Below are 14,308 nucleotides of genomic sequence, written 5' to 3'. Positions count from 1 at the left end.
AAATCAAATTATAAATGAAATAAAAAAAAAAGTTAAAAAATATCTTATAGTAAGTCCTTATAATACTCAATTCAAATTAACCGATTAATGAATCAAATACCAATAATTAACTAAAAATCTAAGAAAAATATCTATTTCCTTCGCATTAATATAGTAATTTTGTGCATAAATTTGCATGAAATGCATAAGCAACGCCTGATTCACGTAAAACAAGCCATACATTGAGTCAAAAAAAAGCTTAATATTGACGAGACATCAATTTTCTTCTTATATGATAAAATAAAATATAATTTATTATACAAATTGATATCTGAATTTAATTAGATTTTATATTGATATTTAATTTGTATATCTTAAATTAATATCCTTAAACCCTAGATAGTCGCATCATTATGCCTAAAAGAAAATTGCAATAGTTTCTCCAATAGTTGTAAGACTAGGTTTAAAAGAGGGGGGCAAACAAGGATGATTTGAGGGGACGGATAGGAATTGTTAACTTGAAATTTTAAAATTACTATATATTTTAGATTTTTTCTACATATTTTCTATTGAAAATCTACTTTCGTCCCTAACATAACATTCCATAACAAATTTTCTATTGAAAATTACACTGCATTCTCGCGTCAATGGTCGTACAATTATATCAAAATCCACACAACGACCTCAGCATTAAAAAAAATATTGTTCTCTCAAGAGATTCTGAGTTCGAGCAACTGTGTCTACAGAATGTGTGTACATTGTCAATATATTATGAAAATTCTGAATAATATTACCTTGTAATCAACCCTGACTATTCATAGTAATGTCATCCATCTATTTTCACTCATCCAACGATCTTAAATTTGTGTAAAACTAAAAAAAAATTACATTACGTAATACTATTGTGTGTGTGTTACATGTTGGCAAAACCTCCTCTCTGTGGACTATTCATCAACTCGAACCAAATGAGGTTTGACAGGCAACCTGCCGAACTGCATACTTCATAAATTTCCCAGACCAAATGTAAATATTATCTGAATGCAGTAAACTTTGTGCCACATAAATAAGATGCTGCCTTCCAGAATCACAAAGCTTTACTAGTCTCGTTGTAAAGGAGACCTTGAAAATTGGGTAAAGTAGAATTCGCAGCCAACTATTTTATCGGAGCATGCAATATTTTTTTCAGCAAAGATGCAAAAGGTTACGAAGCATGTGCATATGAAGATAATAGGTTTCTACGACTCCTGAATTGATATCGTCTTATATCAAACTAGTCTATGGTCAGGCCTTTATATAGTTAAGGGTGCACCTCAAGAATATGGCCAATATTGTGAACAATATGCAAACCATACAGATGATGTCCAGAAGTAGACATACCAGTAATGGTCAATTATCTCGAGAGATAAAATAAGATCCAGCAAACATTTCGATTTAGCAATCCTTGAAATGATAAAAATAGATCTTGGTTCTCGGTCCCAAATAACTCTTCTGCCTTCCTCAAAGCATCCTTAACAAATAAATGAATAAATTAGTTCAAGAAGCATGGAAAGTTTGAACAAACCGCCGGAGGTCTCCACTGAGCTCAAAACACTTACCTCTCTGGTTTGCTTCTGAGCATTTAGTTCCTTGATGTTAGCTAAAAATGCACTGAACTGGTCATAGGAAAGGCGACTCCTAGATTACAAATATTTTGATTAGTTTGTAAACTGCTAGGGGCTTTTGAGATGTCATAATTGAATACATAGACACAAGCACAGACGTAGAACCAACTCAAACAAATTAAACTTACCTGGCTTGACGGAAGAATTCCTTTCCATCAATTCGAGGAGTCCGTACTAAACATATTTAAATACAAGAAAAACAGAAACAGATGAAAACAGAATGAGCTAACTAGTCATGAAAAACAAAATTAGTTGGTCTTATCGAAATAGTTTCAATTCTTGAAAACCTGGCAGTGAATGCCCACGAGGAGTTAGCTCTAGATGACTGCTGGCTTGATGAGTACCATGAGGAGAGTGAAGTCCACCCATCATAACTAAGCTTTGTCGGAGACATTGAAGCAGAACTTCTTTGGGGAGACTGAGTGGCATAACAATCCTTAGGGGACATACTTGTGGATATAATTTTAGGAGTTCCAGTAGGACTAAGCCGTGGCGTGAGACATGGAGTTATAGAAAACCTTTGCCCAGCATGTCTTGTGGCTGTTGAGAACATATATCAGCTTAAGTTAAAGCTTTTAAACACAGTTAATGTTTTCGCAGAAGGTATGATCATAGATTCTTTTGCAACTTATCGCAGAGTTACTGACTAGAATCACCCCACTAACTTGTTAGTGTATTTCATAACAAGTAAAGAAAGGATTGTATTTTTATGAAAAATATGTTACACAGAGATTCCGAAAAGCTCACACAATCATAGTTCCTTTTGTGCCTCCTTAAGGAGCAAATTAATCACGGGACTTAATTTTTTTGTACACTTAATTATTTTCTAGCATCAAGCTATCAATATCAAAGTTACATGTGAAGATAACACCGATTGAAAACAAAAAGTAACTAACAAAGTTTCAGATAGAGATACTCAAACTACTTTAAAGTGCATGAAGTGCTAACATTAACTAGCCATTACAATCAACACAAATCTTCCGAGACAAATGGCATGGTGTAAGTAAAAGACAAAAAAAGGAGAAAGACGTGTTTTTAGGAACAAAATGGAGACGTTAGATGTGGTAAAGGAAAGGACCCAATGGAAGATTTCTAGGCCAATACCATAGACCAACCTTCTAAGCAGCAGTCCATAACATTCAAGATAGCTGAGAATAAACCCGTCAACCTACTCTTATCTTCCGAAAAAATGTGATAGTATATATAAAGGGAAGACATTTTATTACTCTTGGATAGGAGCTAATTAGACAATAATACGAGTCCAATTACCTTCATCAAATGTATTTCCCATGCCGTCAACCATTGGAGAATGATTTGATGTACAGTCACTGATCTCAACTTCTACATGAAAGGAGGAATAAGATTGATTAGAATATTGGCAAGAAGAGAAGACATGGCAGTGGGAATATTGATGAGTTTCTGAAGTGAGAAATTATGAACAAATTCAGAGAAAGTCATACAAAAGGCAAAAAAAAGTAATAAGTGAACTTAATAATGCCCTTGTCAGGATAGGCTTTTGGGACTGACTGATCAAAGGTCCCAATATCAACTGTTTCAGCTTGCTGTTAAAAAGAATTGAAACAAGGTTACAAAATTATGTTGCTTCAATGATCTGAACAAACAGAGAACATATAAAACAAGAATGGCTAAATATCGATATCTTACACATGCATTGTCCTCACTGAGAGATTGCATCAGCTGTCGCTTAAAAGTCTCCAACTGTCAAATATTAAAATTTGTTACTCTTTATGCTTCAAATTTCTAAACAGAATAAATATGAATGCATTATGATGATGCACCAGTAAATATTAGTTAGAAGAAATGATTAACAAACAGAGAAAGAGAACTATGAACAAGCATAATTATAAAGAAAATATCGAGATATGGAAAACATTATCTGAGTTCTTTAGAAAGGGCAAGCCATTGAAGAAAGAATTTAAATCTACAAGTAGAATAGGTACTAGACAGAAGCACAGTTAAACATAGATATGACTGAATCAAAGCTTTGAATATACAGATAAACATTCCAAATGTTTTGATCAAGCGACTACAACGCAAAAGACCAAATTTACAGAATGCTAGTACATTCTTCGGCCTTTACCATTATCATGTCATACAGTGGGACAGGACTAGGTTAATAGGATACTCAAGAATCCATTGAATAAGAACATTACACACCAACACCATCAATCATAAATGGACTGGATTCATTGCGAAAGAGAAAACTCCTTAAAATTCTTTAATTAAAAAGGTTGAAACTCAAGCACAAGTGAGCGAGTTCATCATAAGCATGCCACATATAACTAAATTGGGAAACTTAAAGCATATTAATGGGCATAAAAACAGCGAGTAAAACTCTGTTTCAGTTTCAGTTTCAGTTTCAATTTCAAACCCCTGTTAGGCTCAAGAAAGGGTTGCGAATATTAATAAGAGCATAGAATCTTTCTGCAATTAAAAATTCAAAATGGAATACTGTCCTGAATTTTCCAGATTAAACCAGAAAAAGATTTAAAGTGGCAGGATACTTCATAATCAAAGTTATAGATTGCATGAACAAAGTTGCTGCTTTTCAGATATATTTGTAAAGAAGCATATTCCAATGCTCTATTTTCCATAAGTTCACTAGTTCAAACAAAATTTATTGAAGTTTTCCTTCTTCATATACAGAAGATTTCATTAAAAAATTGTAGATTCCATTGAAATCTGTAACTTACCGAACTTTAGGAAGCAAGCAACCTGCAGATTTCAAATATAAAGCTTCATTTACAACGAATTTTATTAAATTAAAGTTCGAATTTTTTATCTAGATCAAAACATTTAAAGACCACCTTAGTTAGCAAAAAACTAACTTGTTATAAGCTACTAAAGAAACCAAGAAAGGTAGTAGCATTTGTTCCTAAATCAGAAGAGATTTAGCCCATCACTAGCCTATTATGAACCTTTAGCATAAGCTCAAAATCGATTTCATGAATCATAATGAACTTATCTGCTCACCAAAGAGAAGGAGCATGCTGTACGTATCTAAACAGAAATAAAAGTTCACCTGCATTGGTGGACCGAGGGAAAAGAAACAACACAAAATTGTAAAATTCACGAACAATAAAAGCCAACAAATTTTGATAAATGCTTCGATCAAAAACGAATATGTAACCAAAAAAATATTTGTTTCCTGATAAAACCCAAAAAAATGTATACAAATAAATAAACAATAAAAGCCCAAAAAATAATCACCAGGCACAGACAGAGAAACATGCTATAGAAATCCCTCGACAGGGACGGGATTTCTGCTTAACATATCGATTTTTAGTTGTTAGGACCGAAAGATGGAAGAGTTGCCAAAAGAAAGAAAGAAATAAGGGCAAGAAAGAGTGAGAGTAAACCATAACATTTAAAATCTTTCAAAAATGCCCCATAGAAAATCATAAACTAAATTTTAAGAGATTAAAAAAGGACAAACATTTTCAGCAAGGCAAGCTTTAATCTAGAGTCGGCCTCCTGGTTGGCTTGTTGCAAGCTTGAGAGTTTCTCTTCCAAACCGTAAATGGTACGACCCTTTTGGCACAAGTTATCCCACATCCTGGCCATTTCCGCCTCCATCTTGGACACTCTTGATGCAATCGCCATGGACATTATCTTACAGCCATATCTAACTGCTCGTAAGGGTCCGTGGGTACCACTGAAAGAATCTCCTCCGGAAGAATGAAGTCCATTGCTCTTCCACCACCGCCGAGCGACGCCGCCGAATCTGATGGTGTGTCTTCTGCGGTCGCTCGGGGAAAGGAGAAACTTTAAGAAATGGAAGATAGACTAAACAGATTAGAGTATGTAAACGTAATAATATATATAGAGAAACTACGTAAACGATCACTAAAGTATTAGTAAGTTTGTGTTTTATCTATTATTGTTTCAAAAATAACGAAACAGTCACTAATATTATAAAAAATAAGGCAAAAAGGCATCAAATGTCCCTATACTTTTAAAGAAAACTAATTTGACCCTAATATTATTTTTCTCTCAATGTGAATCTCCAACTCAGAAAACAAACACAATGTAGCTCTTTGATCAACGTTTTGTGTCATTGATCTTATAGTGTCTTGACAGTTTACGATGCTAACGTGACGGTCCACGGTGCTGACGTGATAATTCATTGTCATGTTTGAGTTATCAATTTAGTTCATATGTCATGTTATCAACCACCATAGACTATCACGTTAGTATCGTGAACTGTCACATCAACATCATGACGGTTAACGACGAAAAATATTAATCAGTATTTTAAAAAATTATAAAGGTGATCATGTCATAATTTGAGTGATTAATGATTTTTTTTCTAACAATCATAACATACTAAAACTTAAAATGATAATAGAAAAAAGTAGGTACCTAACTTGACCGAAAAATTTTAAACACTTAAAATGAATAAAAGATTTAATTTAAATAATATGTAATTAAACTTTATTTTAATTAAATTCAAACTTCGAGCTGAGTGTTGAATGACTTTCAATCAACCCTATTGCATCAGGCTCTCTAAAAATAGAAGGTCCATAAGCCCCCGTAATAACTCGTGTTAATTTTTTAGAAGCTTTATTTGGCTTTTTCTTATCTCAGTTATCGTATCCTACAATGGAATCAAAATGAGCAAAATTACACATCATCTATAAGGTTTAGATAAAAAACCAAAAAGAATGAGAAAATAAAGAAGTGTGGCGTATGTATGAAAATTTCATATGCAATACCAGTAAACCCGATAGACTTCATAATCAAATACATATCATATAACCAAGAATTTTAAATATTTAGAAATAAATATACAAATAAATAACAAATACAATTTTTTTTATTGAACTTCAGAATAAGTAAGACATATATTGATGCAAAAAACTTGTTCCCCGACACAAACAAGCTTGACAGATTCAAAGATGAGTACTCATCCTCCTCGAAGCATGCACCACAAAATGATGATTACCGACTCCAAAATCTACGAGGATCATCATCTGTTGACATGTGCAGCCATTTCCTACACATTGCATGCAGCCTGAAGTTTGTTAACGGATGAAGTCGAATCAGGGAGACAACTGTAAAATATGATACCCCTGGCTTTGTATGTTTAAACATGACGCATCGAACACTGCATTTTTTTCAGCGGTAGGAGATTCTTCGTTATATGCCCAGGAACTCATGTCAAAATGACTTCTACTTCATCCAGTTCACTTCACTGGACGGACACCAATAGTTCTTACCCGGAACCGGTACTGAGGCTGAGAGTCCTCCTCATCGTCATCCTCATCATCATCGCTAGAGTCATCTTGAACTTTGTCCCACCGTGCATAGTCCAGAGCAGTGTGTCCCTTTGGCTTAGGGATTGCTTGCCATCCCTTGGAATCTTTGGTGCCTCGCCCTATAGGAACAGACACTCCAATTCTTTGAGCCACATTCTTCTGTTCTAAGTGTGCGTTAGGTTTAGATATTCCTCGGTATTCATTGGAATTTGGTTCTTGTGGTGCAGCTACTATGGTATTTATTTCAGGCACGGTCTTACAGTCTATTTCCGGCTCAGAAGATTCTTGACACTCGGATCTTCCTGAACAGCCGGTAGTATGTCTTCCTTGCTATCATCTTGTTCCTCTGCTTTCTCTGCGGTACAGGGATCTTCATGTTCTTCTTCCTCCTCTTCAAACTCGGCTTCAGACTCGGGTATTGGAGTAAGTGCCTTCCTTTAAGCAAAGAAAACAAAATCCAGTTTCTTACTGACATCCGGAAGATGAAATACATGTGACTTAAAAAATACCAATTGGAATTTGGAACCAAATGAAGCAAAACTTTTGAAACGATGAGGAAAACATTGATTTTGTATTAGCCAAGACCAAACAATGGCAGAGTTTATGCGAAATGAAAAGAAAAGATCTACAGTCAAATAGGGAGAAGAGGATATACCACTTGCGTCCTCAAACGAGCTTGAAGGTTATGATAAACTTCTGAAGGGATTCAACTCTATGAGCTGGTTGACATCAAAGAGTGCTGAATTGTAATCCTTTAAAGTGACTAGTGTTTGCGCTCGCAACATCAAAGCTCCAGTGTGCTTGTGGTCAAGCTCAAGAACAGAGGTACATTCTTCTGCTGCCTAAGATTGAATTACAAACATCAGTTTTCGGGCAAAAGTTTCTGTTCATTAAAGTAAAATGGATAAATAACCAAAAGCCACTATGATGCCACACATTTTGAACTTTCTAAATATTATGTAAGAGATTATGGTTGTCAATTCAAGTGTTCCAAGGGGGAAGTAGGAAGGTAGCTTCAACTCCACAGCGGAAAGGATACTGAAGGTCTTTGGGCATATAAGGGTAAACGTTGTACACGTCAACAATCTGTTTTTTTCAGGGGGGTCTCGGCATGTTAGAAGTGGTATCGAATTCAATACTCGACTATCTAACTCCGTGTCCACCGACAATACATGTACACAGAAAGCATGAATGTGAATCTGCATAATGAATGCCAGGTTATGGATACTCTCATCAAACATCAAAACAATTTAAAAGCTATAGAATTCATCATCACTCCCCATATGTTGTTCACATCTGAATCCTGCTTTATTGTTTAGGCAAATAAATTATGGCCTAAAGGGAGCAAATGTTGATCCTTGCTAGAATCTAGAGACCTAGGTAAAATAACTATAAGATGAGAACTTTGTTTGAAATACCAAATTTAAATTTAATAGCTCAACATTATTTATACTTGCATATTCTAACAAAACAAGGAAACCTTGTAGCTACATAATTCTCTCCATTTAAAAAAAAAATCCTCATTGTTCTAAAATCTAAGGGGTTGTTTGTTTACTTCAGAATGATTAAGCTCTGAATGATTCAAATGCTGAACGATTCAGAGACTCTGAATGAATTAGTTCTGAATGTGACATGCTGTTTGATAATGGCTCTAAATTATTCAGAATATACTTTGATGCTGAATCATTCAACATTGTTTTGTTGAATCAATCAGCACTGAATCATTCAGAGGTGAGAAACACACGCTGAATGTTGAACCGTTCATCATTCAGTGCTGAATAGTTCCATTCAGAGTCAAACAAACAGCCCCTAAATCTTAAAATCATTACAAATATCAAAAGGGTCAGATTCTATGGTTAGTGCCTATACTATGTATAAGTTGTGGAATTAGTTAGTGTACTATAATTGAGTCAATTTTATCCTTTTACTTTTCAAATCTTGAAATTTCAATCCTAACTCAAATAATATGTAGACAATATAGCTAAAGTACATGACTTCAAATTATGAAATTGGAGAACGCAAACTAAATCAACGACTAACATAAAATATAGGGACTAATGGAAAGTTTTAATTGAATAGATTTCACAGTCTAGATCAAGACCCAAATTTCAAAATCTGAAAAGTACAGTTACTAAAAATGACTAAATTAAATTACAAGGACCAAATCGACAACTTATGCATGATACCAACACTGAATATAAAAGTTAACATTCCAAAAACTTCACTAACAGTTTTTTGAAAGAAAAATACACCCTTATGATTTATGTCCACAAGCAGGATTAAGGGGGGAAACGAACCTAAAATATATACATACACGCACATATATAATGGACAGTCGCCGTATATAACAATACGTTTAGTATGAATATAATAATGTCCCAAACGTAACAGGAAAATTAATTAAAATTGATTTACTGTTTTCAATTTTTTAAAACTCGTCAGATTAGTAAAGCTCTCACAAAAAAAATTTATGTCCAATGAGAAAATTTGTCGATGATCCCAAAGCCCGAATACTCTGACATGAAGCAAGATTATACTAAAACCACTGAATCAGAAAAACCCAATAAGCAAAATCGAGGTGATTCAAAGGGTTAGAGAGAAAAAAAAAAACCTTTTGAAGTGATGTAATTTCAAGAAACAAGCAGCTCTATTGCTGTGCAACGCGATCTTTGAGGCTTCGTCCTAGCAGCCGCCAACGCCACCGTGTAGTAAAACAGGGCTTCCTCGTACCTCCCTTCTCGGTACATCGGTGGGCCCTCTCGATCTTGTTAAACGACGCCGTCGCCATATTCACCCGCTAGCTAGTTCTTCCGATCTGGTTAATCTGTTATGATATTTTCAATGGAACAGATTTTTTTTTTTTTTTTTAAATGAGAGAGAGAGAGAGAGAGAGAGACGAGAAGAAAGTTGGACTTTCCAGAAATTATCGTAATTGCAGTGGATTGCGTGATTAGTCAAGCTTAAGACAGATATGATTTTTGTCATCATCATTGATTGATTGGAGTGGGCACACGTATACGGGGCAAATTGGGTTAACTGTAGCAGATGTCTTCAAACTATTCTCACATTTTATATTGATCTCTAAATTTTAAAAACAAATTAATTGAGTCCTCAAAATATGTTGATATTTATATCAATCAGGTCATTTCTTCATTGTAGCCATTGATCGAGGCATTAAATGTCAACTCATAATCGGCGTGGATATATTTAAATTTGTGGTTAACTATAAGTATGTATAACTACGTTATATACAGTTAAGAATTGATGCGTTAAAAGAAAAGCATAGTCCTCCTAAATTTTGATAACATTGTTTGTTTTTTAATATGTTCACTTTAAGCTATCCATGCCGTCAATACACACATTTCTACAACTTAACATCTTAATTGAAATTAATATTTAACGTTTTAATGATGATTAGATTGGGAAAGCATGATAATTAAAATAGTGATAATTTAAATTTTAATTGTTTTTATGCAATAGAGCTGTTGATTTTATTTTTAAAAAATATTCAAAATTATAATAAAATCTTTAAAATAAATACATAGAATATTTTTTCGAAAACATAAGATAACTAGTCAATCGAAATCATTGAATGACCATATATGAAAAAGGTTAAAACTCATCCAGACAAATTTGAACAAAACATAGATATAAAAATCTGATTGCATCAGCAACGAAGTACAAAAGTGATTAACTACAGAAATATCAATGACATAAAATTACAATCAAGCGTTGTGTGAAAACTATCTATGAACGCAAATGTGTATCTAAGTCTAATCTGATTGTCCAAATCAGGGCAGATAACAAAATAATAAATAACAACATCTTGATCAGTTATGACGACATCAAATTCAACTCTGAAAATATTAAACGAAAAAAGACCAAATGACCAATTAAGAAATAAAAGCATTCCAAATAATAGAGGAAGTGTGTCGTAAAGGCAAATAAAACATGTCATTAGGATGGCAAAAAAATTTAAAACGACCGTTTTTGACTTGATCTGACCTTATAGGGTCGGATTTTTTAAAATCAGGTTCAAGTCGGGTCAGATTTTGAGAGAAGATAATTCGAAGTCGGTTGAAGGTACATCTGTCCCGACCCGACCCGACCCAAGATAATTACAAAATGCCATTATATATATATATCTAGGGTTTGAAATTTCTCCTTATTTTCTCCACTATCTATTCAGAGCCAAACTCACGAGGATCAAGGCTTTTTGGATTTCTGCATCTTCTCTCCATTCTGACAAAGTAGGATTAATTTTATTTTATTTTCTTAATACATTTTATAATTTTACTCTCTCTTTAATTTTACTATTCTTTATATTTTTTTAAAGTTCTCATTCATGTATTTCTCCCATTATTGTTGTTTATTGATGTTGGTGTGTTGACTGCTTCTGCATCTTCTTTAATTTAATTTGGGATCGGATCAAGTTCGAGTTAAAATTTAAAGTTTCTCGGGTCGAGTCATGTTAGGATGTTTATACCTATTTTTCAGGGGTGATTCTGCTATGCGGCGACTAAAAACCGGCGTGACCTGTTAAATAAGTAATCGGTTAAAATTTAGACCGATTATGTTATATCATTTAACCGGAAATATTATCAAGTACAATAAATATTAGGTAGCGTTTATATTGACCTATTTTCTAACTAAACATATATTTAAACCGGTAACATTATAAATTTACCTATTACATTATAATTATCGGTTTTGATGTTTTTGGGATTGATACAATTTTAAATGTATCGACACTTTATGCGTGCACCTCGTATGCTTTCATTTGGGAAAAAAAATATTGACACATATTTAAAGAGTGTCGATACTAATGTAAACATATTTGCTAATTAACCAGTATATTTACCGGTTACATTGTAAATTTACTTGTTACATAATAATTATCGATTCGATGTTTTTGGAATCGATATTTTTCATAAATGCATCGACACTTATTCGGGCACCAGTTTGAGTTCTTCAATCATAAGTTATTATTTGAGAAACTAAAACTGACTTAAACTTATCCTATGGAGATAATAGAGTATATCATAAGTTTGCGTTAATAGATGTTTGTTTCTGGATTTAGTTCTTGAGAAACTGATAAATGGTGGATTTCCAATGTTCTTTGTTACTGTAAAGTTTTTGTTCTTTACTTACTGGATTTTGCTTAAAATATCCAATTTTTTGTATTAAAATGAAAATTCTGAAATAAAAATGACCACACAAACACACTTTTTTACTACCGGTTTTGTCATTTCGAGATCGATTTGTTATATTTTTACCTGTTATATTGTTATGGATCGATACATTTTTATAAAGTATCGACATTTTATTGACGCTATAACTTCTTTTCTTTTAAATTCCAAAAGTGTCGATACTTATAATAAAGTATCGACACTATCAACATATCTGGTAGCTCTTTACCGGTTTTATCATTTTGAGACCGGTTTTATCATACTTTTACATGTATATTGTTATGGATCGATACATTTTTATAAAGTATCGACACTTTATTAGCGCTATAACTTCTTCTCTTTTAAATTCCAAAAGTGTCGTAATTATAATAAAGTATCGACACTATCAACATATCCGGTAGCGCTTTACTTGTTTTGTCATTATAGACCGATTTTGTCATTTTTTTTACCTGTTTTATTGTTATGGATCGATACATTTTTATAAAGTATCGACACTATCAACATATCTGGTAGCGCTTTATCTGTTTTGTCATTTATATACCGGTTTTGTCGTTTTTTTTACCTGTTATATTGTTATGGATCGATACATTTTTATAAAGTATTGACACTTTCAATATATTGGTAGCGTTTTACCTGTTTGTCATTTATAGACCGGTTTTGTCATTTTTTTACTTGTTATATTGTTATGGATAGATACATTTTTATAAAGTATCGACACTTTCAATATATCGGTAGCGCTTTACCTGTTTTGTCATTTATAGATCTGTTTTGTCATTTTTTTACTTGTTATATGTTATAGATAAATACATTTTTATAAAGTATCGACACTTTCAATATATCCGGTAGCGCTTTACCTGTTTTGTCATTTATATACCGGTTTTGTCATTTTTTTACTTGTTATATTGTTATGGATCAATATATTTTTATAAAGTATCGACACAAACTGACAAGCTAAGCTTGTCGGTTGTCAAATTTTTAATATTTCTTCATGATTTCCACCTACATTATTACTCGATATTTTCGGTGGCGCTAGACCAAATTTATCAAATATCTTTTAATATATCCGATAATACCGTATATTAATCCGTATTTCCAAGAGAATTCCATTTTATTCAGGCCAGGTTTGGGTGGACAAAAAATTATACCCAACCCGACATATTGCAGTCTGTACATGCCAAAGACAATACTCAAAACTAAAAAAAGAAAACTAAGGTACAGAAAATATAAGAAAAATAAGAAATACAGTCGACGATAATCACATAGTATTAGTGGCGTCGCCTGCCAAGCAAAAGAAAAAGGACAACCAGCAATAATAGGGTTTTTAATTTTAATTTTAAAGTTTAGAACTATTTTAAAATATTAGATATGAAATTAAATTTACCCCAACGTTTAAACAAATGAGAGAGTCATTTTAATCTATATTTTTTGTTTATCCACTTTAACTCTTAATGTTTTATTTTAAATTAAAAATATCTATAATATGATGAAAATCGTAATTAACAAACGATTAACATTTATTATTGTGAGACACATCTTATATGTTCAAAATATTGATATGACATTATTATAGGTACATAAAATGATAAAGTAATATGTATCATCTCTCGAAAAGAAAATTATTTCATGGACCACTTCCACCGTGTCGATCCCAATTAATTAAAAACATATGCATCAATTTTCTTCATGTTTTACTACAATGCGACCGCCATCTTTATACTGCAACTTCTTCTCCTCTCTCAAACAGGTATTAAATGGTAGATGCACTTACAATTTACAAAAATGTGCATTTATCTTTCTATTTGAATCCTGATTTCCAACCTTCTTTCCTTCCAAATTCTTACAGGTTGAGAAAAGATTGGAACTTGAAGAAAACCAACCAGATTCAGGCCAATTCTTTCAATTTACGGGAAAAATAGAAAAAGAAAACAACGAACCATAACTGGATTTGCACTTGAATGGTCGAAACATCAGTTTTGAATGATTTTGCCGATACATTAACATAAATATTGGTTGCAAAAAGTGTTTTGGGAAACGATATAGTTTCCTGCATTTGCACTTCCAAACGCAGAAATTGCAACAGTTGGATTGTTAGCATCAACATTGTGTTGATGTGCACCAATCCTTTATGGAACAGAAACATGTCTCCCGATTATAATTCTGAGTGAAAAGCTTGTTCGTCGTGTCAAACAAAATCGACTTC

The 14,308-nt window shown here is 33.0% G+C and overlaps 2 pseudogenes; both read right to left on the bottom strand.

Annotated features, from left to right (window-relative positions):
• Nucleotides 1-727: 727 nt before the first annotated feature.
• On the bottom strand, nt 728-5,459 carry LOC120143263 (annotated as a pseudogene).
• A 932-nt stretch (nt 5,460-6,391) lies between these two features.
• Nucleotides 6,392-9,890, bottom strand: LOC120143309 (annotated as a pseudogene).
• Nucleotides 9,891-14,308: the final 4,418 nt, after the last annotated feature.

The sequence above is a fragment of the Hibiscus syriacus genome, unplaced genomic scaffold, assembly GCF_006381635.1.
Source record: "Hibiscus syriacus cultivar Baekdansim isolate YM2019G1 unplaced genomic scaffold, ASM638163v2 tig00110840_pilon, whole genome shotgun sequence".
In the NCBI taxonomy this organism is placed as follows: Eukaryota; Viridiplantae; Streptophyta; class Magnoliopsida; order Malvales; family Malvaceae; genus Hibiscus; species Hibiscus syriacus.
This window is presented reverse-complemented; position numbering and strand designations above follow the sequence as displayed.